Source organism: Gobio gobio (assembly GCF_949357685.1).
Source record: "Gobio gobio genome assembly, chromosome: 23".
Classification (NCBI taxonomy): Eukaryota; Metazoa; Chordata; class Actinopteri; order Cypriniformes; family Gobionidae; genus Gobio; species Gobio gobio.
The window spans coordinates 41,511,723-41,521,655 of NC_137119.1; positions in this window are offsets into that span (position 1 = coordinate 41,511,723).

Sequence of the window (9,933 nt, forward strand, 5' to 3'; positions counted from 1 at the left end):
TAAACACAGATATGTGAGCAGTTAGCAGATATTGTTTAATTGCTGTGATGAAAAGCATTGTTTTATTTAATGGATGTTTATGACACACACATGAGATTTCCTGCTGTCATGTTCTCTAGTGTTTTATATAGACGTCCGTCTGATCTAAACTCATATTCACATGAGCCTGTGGCTTCATTAACATCCACTTTCTGTTTCCCTCTTGTGTGGTGTGTGTTCTCATAGATACAGATGAGTAACTCAGGAGTTTCCAGAAGCTCTTCACACACAACATGAGAAAGAGCTGCTGTTAATGATGAGACTGAAGCTCAGATGGCTTTGAGTCACAGAGAGAGACATTATTTCCACAATGTCACATGAAAAAAGGCACCACTAATGTAAAATAACATCTATTAAACTCAGCGTATCTTTGTCATACAGGTCTGTTCTGAATCTCTTCATCCACAAGATTAAATGAAGTTTAATTTTATCCAGAGGCTTTGGTCACCCATCAGAACTATTATAGTTTGGTTTGACTGGAGTCACCTTTACCTGCAGCATCTCGATCCCACACAGATCAGATGACTGGATGATCTGGGTCTTGTTGTGCCCTCATGTGTTGAGTTAGTTTGCATGTTTTCTTCAGTCGTGTCAGTTCAGTCCTCAGCATTAACTGTTCCAGTCTCTCAGGCTTTGTTTCAGCTGCTGTGGGTTATTTTAAGAGACGGACACAGTGGGACGGGATGATTCACATACTGACCAACACACACACACTAGTGGAGACGAGACACGCTGGATTCTGACATGAAATGCTGTACAAACACTGATTACAACCTCGGACAAATATAAATAAAAAACCTAAAAATAGATATAATGAAGATTTATTAGTATTTTAAAAAATCTAGGTATATGACAGGAAAACTTCTTCAGGTGGACTGGATTGTGGAAATGTCTCACAAGTTCACAAGAAGACATATCATAATAATTTGTGTTCCTCAGATTTCTGCATTGGCTCTTTGAAGAACCTGTTTACAGAAAGGACAGTTCCCTGGACAAGATACTGATCCAAAATCAATCATTTTGATCGATATTTATCGAGACTTTTTTTTTCTGTTTTTTCTCAACATGATCTGCTGTACATTCAGTCATTTTTCATGTTGGATGTCAGATTCATTCACATCCAAACATAGTTGAAGATGCAGTGATCATATAATTAAACAATACTGTAAGGAAAACAGTATATTCAGAAGTTAATGTTAGTATTTTTAGACTTCATACTTTCTGTAATTTATGCTGATTACTATACAAAGTTCAAAACCTGTGGCAGTTTCTCTGAAACACACATTTAATGTTGTGAGGTTATTGTTTTTCAGTCTCATGGGTGTTCATAGTGTCTGTTTGAATGGTTTTGAGAGCCATTTCAAGCCAAAGTTTGAATCAGATTAACAATAATGTAGTTTTGAATAAAGTGTTTGGTCAATTATTTTTGTAGTTTTATTTTTGCAGTTGTAGCTTTAAGAATGTGTTAGATTTCAGGAAGTGTGTCTTAGCATTTAGCACAAATTAACATAAAAATCTACTCCAAAACTAATTAAATTAATTTATTAATAATGAGAAAAGTGTGATACAAGTGAAAGCATTTCAAATTCTTTCTGTTCTGTTCGTATTCATGACAAAATGTTTGGACCATTTCAAAGACAATCAATGAAGCAAAACACGAGAGCCACAAAAATGTCATAAAGTTCAGATTTATAGTCCAGTAAAGTTTTTATTAAAGCCATATCACAACTGTCTTTCACTGTATTTTGTGAAGGATGATACTCATAATTCTCATATGGCCTCTAGGTGGCAGTGCTTAGTAACACAACTACAAACATTTTCTATAGCGCCACAGTGACAGTTAAAATGCACATCATTTTACAAAACATATATACATTATTTGTTGATTTTACAATATAATAATATTGTCTTGATTTACAACAGTATCTCCCTGCAGAAACTCTTTACATAATTCTACTGTAAATTTGATAAAGCAGGAAATTTCAATAATCAATGTAGTAGCCTATTTGACATTTGCTAGTTTAGCAGATGCTGTTTATTCAAAGAAACTTACAAATGAGAAAAATACAGACATTTTCAGGATCCTTAAAAAAACAGCTAAGGGAGGCATGCAAAACTTAACATGTGATCACAGATGTTAAGTTGCATTCAGAAATACCACTTATGATTTCTTTGTATGAATATCAGAGCTCCTTGTTTTCCTCCTCCTGCTGTCTTCTTGATGTTTTCCAGTGTTTCTGCTTTTTCAGGCTCATTTATCTCCTTCAGTTTCTAAATCAGATCATCAATGTGCTGAAGTGTGAACAGTGAATCAGTGTTGAGTGCGATCATCTGCAGAATTTCCACACAGTCAAAAGCTTCATTCACCAGCTTTATTTTCTCTGTCTCTAATTGTTGCAGTTCTTCTTCCAGCTTCTTGACCACAGACACAACATCTCTAATGGTCCCATCATATGCCGTCTTTAAATCTTCATTTGTCCTCTTCTCTTTCTGTGTCTTTGTTACATACATTTTTGCTTCTTTGACGTGTCTGCTGTAGTGGCATTTATTAGTGCACACTATACAGTGATTATCTTTCATCACACTGTACTGTGAGAGAAGAGTGATCCACCAGCATCCTGGATAAACACAGTTCTCCTCACAGACGGTGCAGCACATGGCCTCACTGGCTACAGGAGGATCAATATCAACCTTCTCTTTGTAGGACACGTCAACTTCATACTCAAAGTTCCTATCGTTCTTGACATATTCCAGAACTTCTTGAGTTTGTTTCAGCTCATTTTTCTTTAGTTCCATCTTTTGAACATGTGATTGTATATTGGACATTTTTGCCTCCAACTGCTTCCGTTGTTGTAACACATCTTTAGTCAACTTCAGAGTTTTTGGTTTTATGTTTTTAAGGAATTTGAAAAATCCTGTAATCCCTCTAAAACTGAGATTCCATGATTGCTCTTGAACCATCTGGTATTCTGGATGAAATGTCTCTCCTTGACAGTTGTTAAACAGGAAAAACACCTGCTGATTCCTGTCATCCACTGCACACTTGACTTTAGCCTCTTCAACAGCCGTCAGGGCATTTTTAGGGATAGCTCCATGTGAGTGTGTGAAGAGCAAGACAATATTTTCATCAATATCTCTCCCAAATAAAGACTGAACCGAGTCAAACATGTATATTTGTCTGTCGGAGAGTCGATTCTGTGTTGCATTGATCACCAGACACACTGCGTCTATTTTATGGATCTCTTCTTCAGATTCACTTAAACTAAGCAAACTCTCAGCGATATCTTTATCTTTCTGAATAACACGTGTGTCTCCATATCCTGGTGTGTCGATGATTGTTAGATGGATTGGACTCTCTTGTAGATAAAACCCATAAACAGTGACACTGGAGGTCTGTCTGTAAGCTGATGTTCGGTCACTCTTGTCATCTGTGATCTCAAACCAAACCTTGTCTTCTCTCTTTACTCCCAACATGTAGTTGATCATCACATTGATCAGGGTTGTTTTTCCTGTTCCTGATTCTCCCACCATCAGAATGGTTTTATGGGGTTTGTTTTTGTCTCTCTCTCCAAATGTCATTTTACTATATATTTTAGATTGATCCAAATTGACTTCACTTGTTTGCAGACGGTATCAAGCAGGATTTCCATCTTCAATTAAGAAGGTTCTCTTGATGAGATTCTGTAATGTGAAACATAAAAATACAATAACAATAAATATGGTGATAAGTAAAATATTTTTCAAATCATAATCCAATTGTAAACCATCACTGTTATAAAAAAGGCCTTTTTTACATAATTCAACCCAGAAAAATAAGCACTATACATTTATTTTTATTTGTCATTTTGCCCCTCAAATGCTAAATGTCAGAGCATTTTCTAATGGCACATTAAACTTTAAACCCCACCCCTTAATAATTAAAATCCCTTTGAGTGTTTTGTCCATTTCTGAATTGATATACAGTATATGAGAATAAAGAGGAATTTAAATATTCATAATTAGCTTATTCAGTTTTACAAGAATTACACAACTTACATGACAATTGAATTTGACAAAATGCTATAAAGAAATATGTGTTGTGAAAATATGTATTTATTAATTACCTTAAAAATCGTAAAAAATTATAGGATCAATACATTTTTACATTAAGCAATTTTCAACATTTTTTTATAAGTTATACAAGATTTAACTAATTTTTTAAAGTTTAAAGTCCTCATGAAATCAAAATCAACCTTATTTACTTTGTTAGCACACATTACAGGTCTTGAGGTCCTTTCAACCGGACGCGTTACGGAAAAGCGAATATTTAGTGTGCGAATAGTTCACGTCAAGCCGCGACATGAATTTGCGACGTCTGTGACGTTTCAGAGCTCCAACAGCTGAGAAAACAAGGACACTTCCTCATCCAGTGAAGACAAGCTTTTCATTTGATTTAAAAGACCGAACAGAAGGTTTTGGGTGCACCCAGTCTTAAGAACAGAGAGTCTGAAGGGGAGTATGCTAACCTACAGGAGCTAAAACTTTATCATGGCCGATTCCGCATGTACTTTCCAATGTCCTTGGGACAATTTGAGGAGCTCCTCCAGAGACAGTAGCACCGCATCTGACGGGACAAACACACACTTCAGGAACCAATCGATCCGGAGCTGTTGTGTTTCCAGTTGAGTCACAATGTAAACATTTAAGTGCCACAGACGTTCTGACAGAACACATTCACTTTCCATAGTCGCGGACACAATTAGGTTAGACAAAAATCAACGATTTTTAACTCGTGGGCAGTGGGCAAACACAGCTGCATCTGTACAGCTGTAAACACAACCACAGCTGTAATCTCATGAGAAATGCCATACCTGGCAAAGGTTAATGTTGATTGAATAGCTAATGACATCAATTGGACATTTCGTGACCTTTGTTTCCTTGTATGTGATTGGTTTAAGCCTTGTGAGAGTAAAAAAAATCAACATCGAAACGAAAAAAATCAACATAGTTTTTTCGCCGCAGCACATTCGCGTTCGGTGTGGAAGCACTCATTCCACAAACAGCTGATCAAAAAATAAAACCATTGTGCAAATTATTTGCGCGTCAAAATCACGTCCAGTGTGAAAGGACCTTTAGGGTGAACAATTAGTCCATGCAAGTTAATACACAGAAAAAAAAAGTTTGCCGTGGTAATCTTTAATCAAAATCTGAAAAGTAACTTCTGGTCTGGAATGGTGTTCCTTCTTAGATGACGTCAGTTTGACGGCTTGGGTTTGAATATCCTTAACCACTCCCCTCCAACCGTTAGTCTGCAATGAGCGAGAGATGGAGAAGAGGAGCACTGAAGTAAAACCCTGCCCTCCATTCAATATTCCATTTCACTTGGAAATACGTCACAGCACTGAAATAATATCAGTTGCAACTTCCAGTTCACTGGGACTTTACTGTAATTTAAGTTGCAATGACTTAAACAGCCATGTTGATTGTACTTAAAAATTAAGGCAGCAAATTAGTTTTTTACAGGGTAGAACAATAAAGTAATTGCAACCTTTTTATGACCTAAAACATTTTAAAATGTATTTGTGTTTGCTGGAATGTTGTAGGTCTGCAATATTTTAGTCATTTTTAATTTTGGGGTAAAACTCTGTTTTTACCAATGTAGTGTTTGCTGGTTATCAAGGTACCGCTGGTAAGGCTGGTGTCACCCCAAAGGCAAGATTTTATTATCACGCTAACATATATTGTGTACTTATCACAATGTTGTCGAATCCTTTAAAGGGTTACTTCAGCGATTTAGCATTAAGCTTTGTATCAGTAGAAACCCCGTAGTTCATTTGAATTATGGTACTTTCCCCCTCATATCCCCCTGAGACAAGAGAATTATGCATTTTATTTCTGGAAAAAATCCTCCGATGACGGAAATATCGTCATTTTGCGTCATCTGAGAATTTTTTGGCCAGAGGCAAAGACTACAGCCACTAGAAGGAGCTGTTCCGCATGTTTTCAACCCGCCCATAGGGGAGGGATCTCACTCACAGAGTGTAAATGCGCACGGCCGCTCGGCCTCGGGCATTCATAACGGAGCAGTGCAGAGCAAAGTGAGTGTTTCAACTTTTCAATGAATTCCTATGAAAGTTTAGCTTCCACATGCGATCAGAAAACGTGCCAAACTGGACACGCGTTGAGAATGACAGCCGCGCTTACCTCAGCTCTGCTCAGCTCTTCTCTCGTGATAAATGAAATCTGATTCCTGCTGTGTTTGTCCTGTGACTTTCGTTCGGCTCACACTTTATTGAATAGACACGTTCAGTTTTTAACTGTAGTGTTTATTCTCTAACTGAACAAAATTATTGTATTATTATGAAGATCAAAATGATGCTGGGGGTGGTGTAGGGAGTGGCCTCGTAGGGCAGCGAAGCAAGTGCATTCTGGGAGTTGTTGTCTTTCATCCACATGAGACAAAAATACATTTTATGTATTTTCTCAGTCTAGAAGGCACCAAATTCAAAAATAATTTCACATATCTACTACATAAATGACACAGTTTAAATACACATTCATCTTCCCAGCGCTGAAGTGCCCCTTTAAGAAGATACTATCAGCAATGTTTTCCAAGTGGATATCAGACCAATGCATGATGATTAAGATTATGATCTCAAGTTTAAAATAGGTGATGTCATAAAATACATTTTTGGTTGCTATTTAATAACTGGCCATCATACCTCTATGGCAACATTGGCCTTGATGAGATCCTGGTTAATGACTGTGAGACGCGTCACATCACTGTCGACGGTGTAGTTGAGTTTTCCCACTGCTGAACATTTAATATTGTACTCAGTATCTGGTCTGAGATCAGTCAGAGTAACTGTATTCTGGTTCTTTGGCACAGTTTGAGATCTCCAGTATTTCTCTTCCTTCATTTTATACAGTATTTTGAGCTCCTCTGTAGCAGGACACGGTGGAGACACTTTCAAAACCACTTGAGTACATCTGACATCTTCAATGACTGGACAGTCTGGCTTTGAGGGAGGAGTGAAGCAAACGGCTTCATTACTTTCATTTTCATACAGGAGAATGCAGGAACCTGGATTATTTTCCACTTCTTTTGATGCAACAATAAATTTGATTGATTCACTCTTGTTTAAATCAATCAAGTTTTTAAACACACTCAAGTTGTTCCTCATTGTCTTTTGGATGTCAGGCGAGAGCCAAGTCTTTTGTTCGGTTTTCTCCTCATTTTCTCCTTTCATTGAAGGACTCAGGAAGGTCTTTTGCTTAGAAAGCAGCACATCTGTCCAGCCCAATGATGTGAAAGTGTAGCTGACCAAATGTTTAACTTCCAGATTCATTAACTTTTTATTAAGGTTGTTTTCTACCATTGCTCCTGAGTCATTCAGTTGTGTGAGCAATGTTTTAATGATGTCTGATTCCTCCTCTTTCTCTTTCAGCCATTGTTCAAGAGCGCTTCTTTCAAATGGAGATTTCTCATGATCATGTAGCAGATCGATCAATGCTGTATCCTCTATGAATTTTCCTCTGATCTTTGGTAAGAGAGAGCCGAGTTTCTTCATGAGACTCAGTCTGCACTGGTAGCAGTTTTTCTTCATGTCATTGATTTTGTCATGAAATGCAGTAAATGTCGAAGCTGGCGTGTCTGTCAGAAGATCACTGCATTTCATCTCAGTCATACTCAAACTCTCAATTACAGATTCAATGTCTGTGCTTAAACCTAGGCTGATTTCATGTTGAAACTTTACAATTTTTGAGAAAAGTTTGTCCAAAGGATAAAGCCAAACTCTCAGAGGAACCGCAAGCTCTTTGTTTTTTCCCAGTAGTTTGGGAAGATCTTCAAAAACCTTCACAGCATCTTCAAAAGAGGTCGGGTTACATGCTAGCTGGAAGTCGCCATAAAATGTACACTTGAATTTTGAGGCAGCAGTCTTCAGATTTTTATTTAGATTCATTTTTGCACCAGCTGAAATGCCTTTTAACTGCTCTAATGCAACTTTTACTTCTCCGGCTATATCCATTTTGTCCTCATCTGATGAAACTTCTCTGTCAAAAACAAAGCAGGCATCTGCTCCGTACAGCACTGCTGTCACTACATGTGTGGCTACATCATTCTCATAGTGAGCCATGTCTCCAGAAGTAAAGTGGTTCATGACCAGTTCTTTAAACTCAGTGGTTGAATGATAAAGTAATGTCAGTCTCTGTTGATTGAATGATTTTTTGGTGTCCTTGAGATAATTGGCAGCTCCACTTACACTGAGGAGTCCTCCTAAAAGACTCAGTTTCAGACAACCATCAATATTCAGCAATTTAGTTTTTTCTTCAATCGAGTCTGAAGCTGTGACTGTGAAAAGTGTGTTAATTTGGGGTGTAGTGCTGATGTTCTGCTGCAGCTGCTCTTTACTCCAAAGTCTGATTCCTGTAATGGAGAAAAATTTAGAATGTATATAGAAATAATGTAGGCATTCACAAAACAGCAATTTAATCTGCCCCAATTTAAAGGCGACCTTCATTTTCTCACAGCAGAGCAACACCACAATTTTGTTCTTGCCCCATTGACCATTCACTTCCAATTATTTTTATATTTATTTACTAGCATAAATGAAAAGTAGCTAGTAGCCTATTTTCTGGTAAATATTACAGTAAACAAACATCACAATGGCAGACAGCGACAGAGCTCTGGCATAATGTCAATAACCCTTCTATTAATTATTTACAGTTTCTTTACAGTTATTGAGGTAAACATCCTTACAGTACCGAAAAAAGATACCAATGGGTACCGGTACTGAATTTCAGGTACTGGTACAAATGTGAACGGTACCCAAACCCTACCATCTGCCTATTTAAGTTGTGCTGAAAACCATTTTCGTCAGAATTTTTTCATCAGAGGAGTGGCAGCATCGACTCGCGTGTAGGTGCAGTAGCATAGACGTGCTCCCTTCACACGCACTGCACGCTCACACTGCACGCTCACACTGCACGCTCACACTGCACGCTCACACAGGCCCAAGTGAAATCATCAGTCACGACACACGGTGTAAACACCACCACCAAGAGAAAGGAAGGGGACAGTCAATTGCCTACGCAAGGTGGCCGCAGCTCCTAGAAATAAACACTCCACACCATACAAAAGAAAAATAAAATTATTAATTCTATAAAAAGACAATTGAATGTCACAACAACCAAACTCGAATTCAACCAAATAGTAATTGACCACAAAAATCAAGAACACAAAAACAAATATGTTTGTTTTAGACAAAATCAAATCAATTACATTCAATTAAGGAATGCACAAAATAAATCAGGGTTCAAGACAAAAGAGAAACACAAATAAACAAATATGTATTGTTATACACAATTCGCAAATCAACAATTAAATCAAATTAAATAAATCAGGATTCAAACAAATTATTTATAACCACAGTCGAAAACACAAAACAAAATTATGCAAAGAAATAATGAAAACAAACAAATTAATTTTAATAAACAAGGAAAAACTCAGACCGTATAAAGTAATAAGTATGCAAGTATAATTACTCAAGCAGCCGTATCAAAATAACCCACGACGTGAGAGAGAGAGAGAGAGAGTGTGAGAGAGTGTGAGAGAGAGAGAGAGAGAGAGAGAGTGTGAGAGAAAGAGAGAGAGAGAGAGAGAGTGAGAGAGAGAGAGAGAGAGAGAGAGAGAGAGTGTGAGAGAAAGAGAGAGAGAGAGTGAGAGAGAGAGAGAGAGAGAGAGAGAGAGAGAGAGAGAGAGAGAGATTTTTTTTTGATTTTTAAAAAAAAAACTTTATTCCACACAATCAATTATACAAATTCATTAACATTGAATCTTAAACTATACACCTCAATGCAAGAATAAAGAAAAAGATAAATCCCCCTCCATGATAGCACAGAAAATATTCTTAT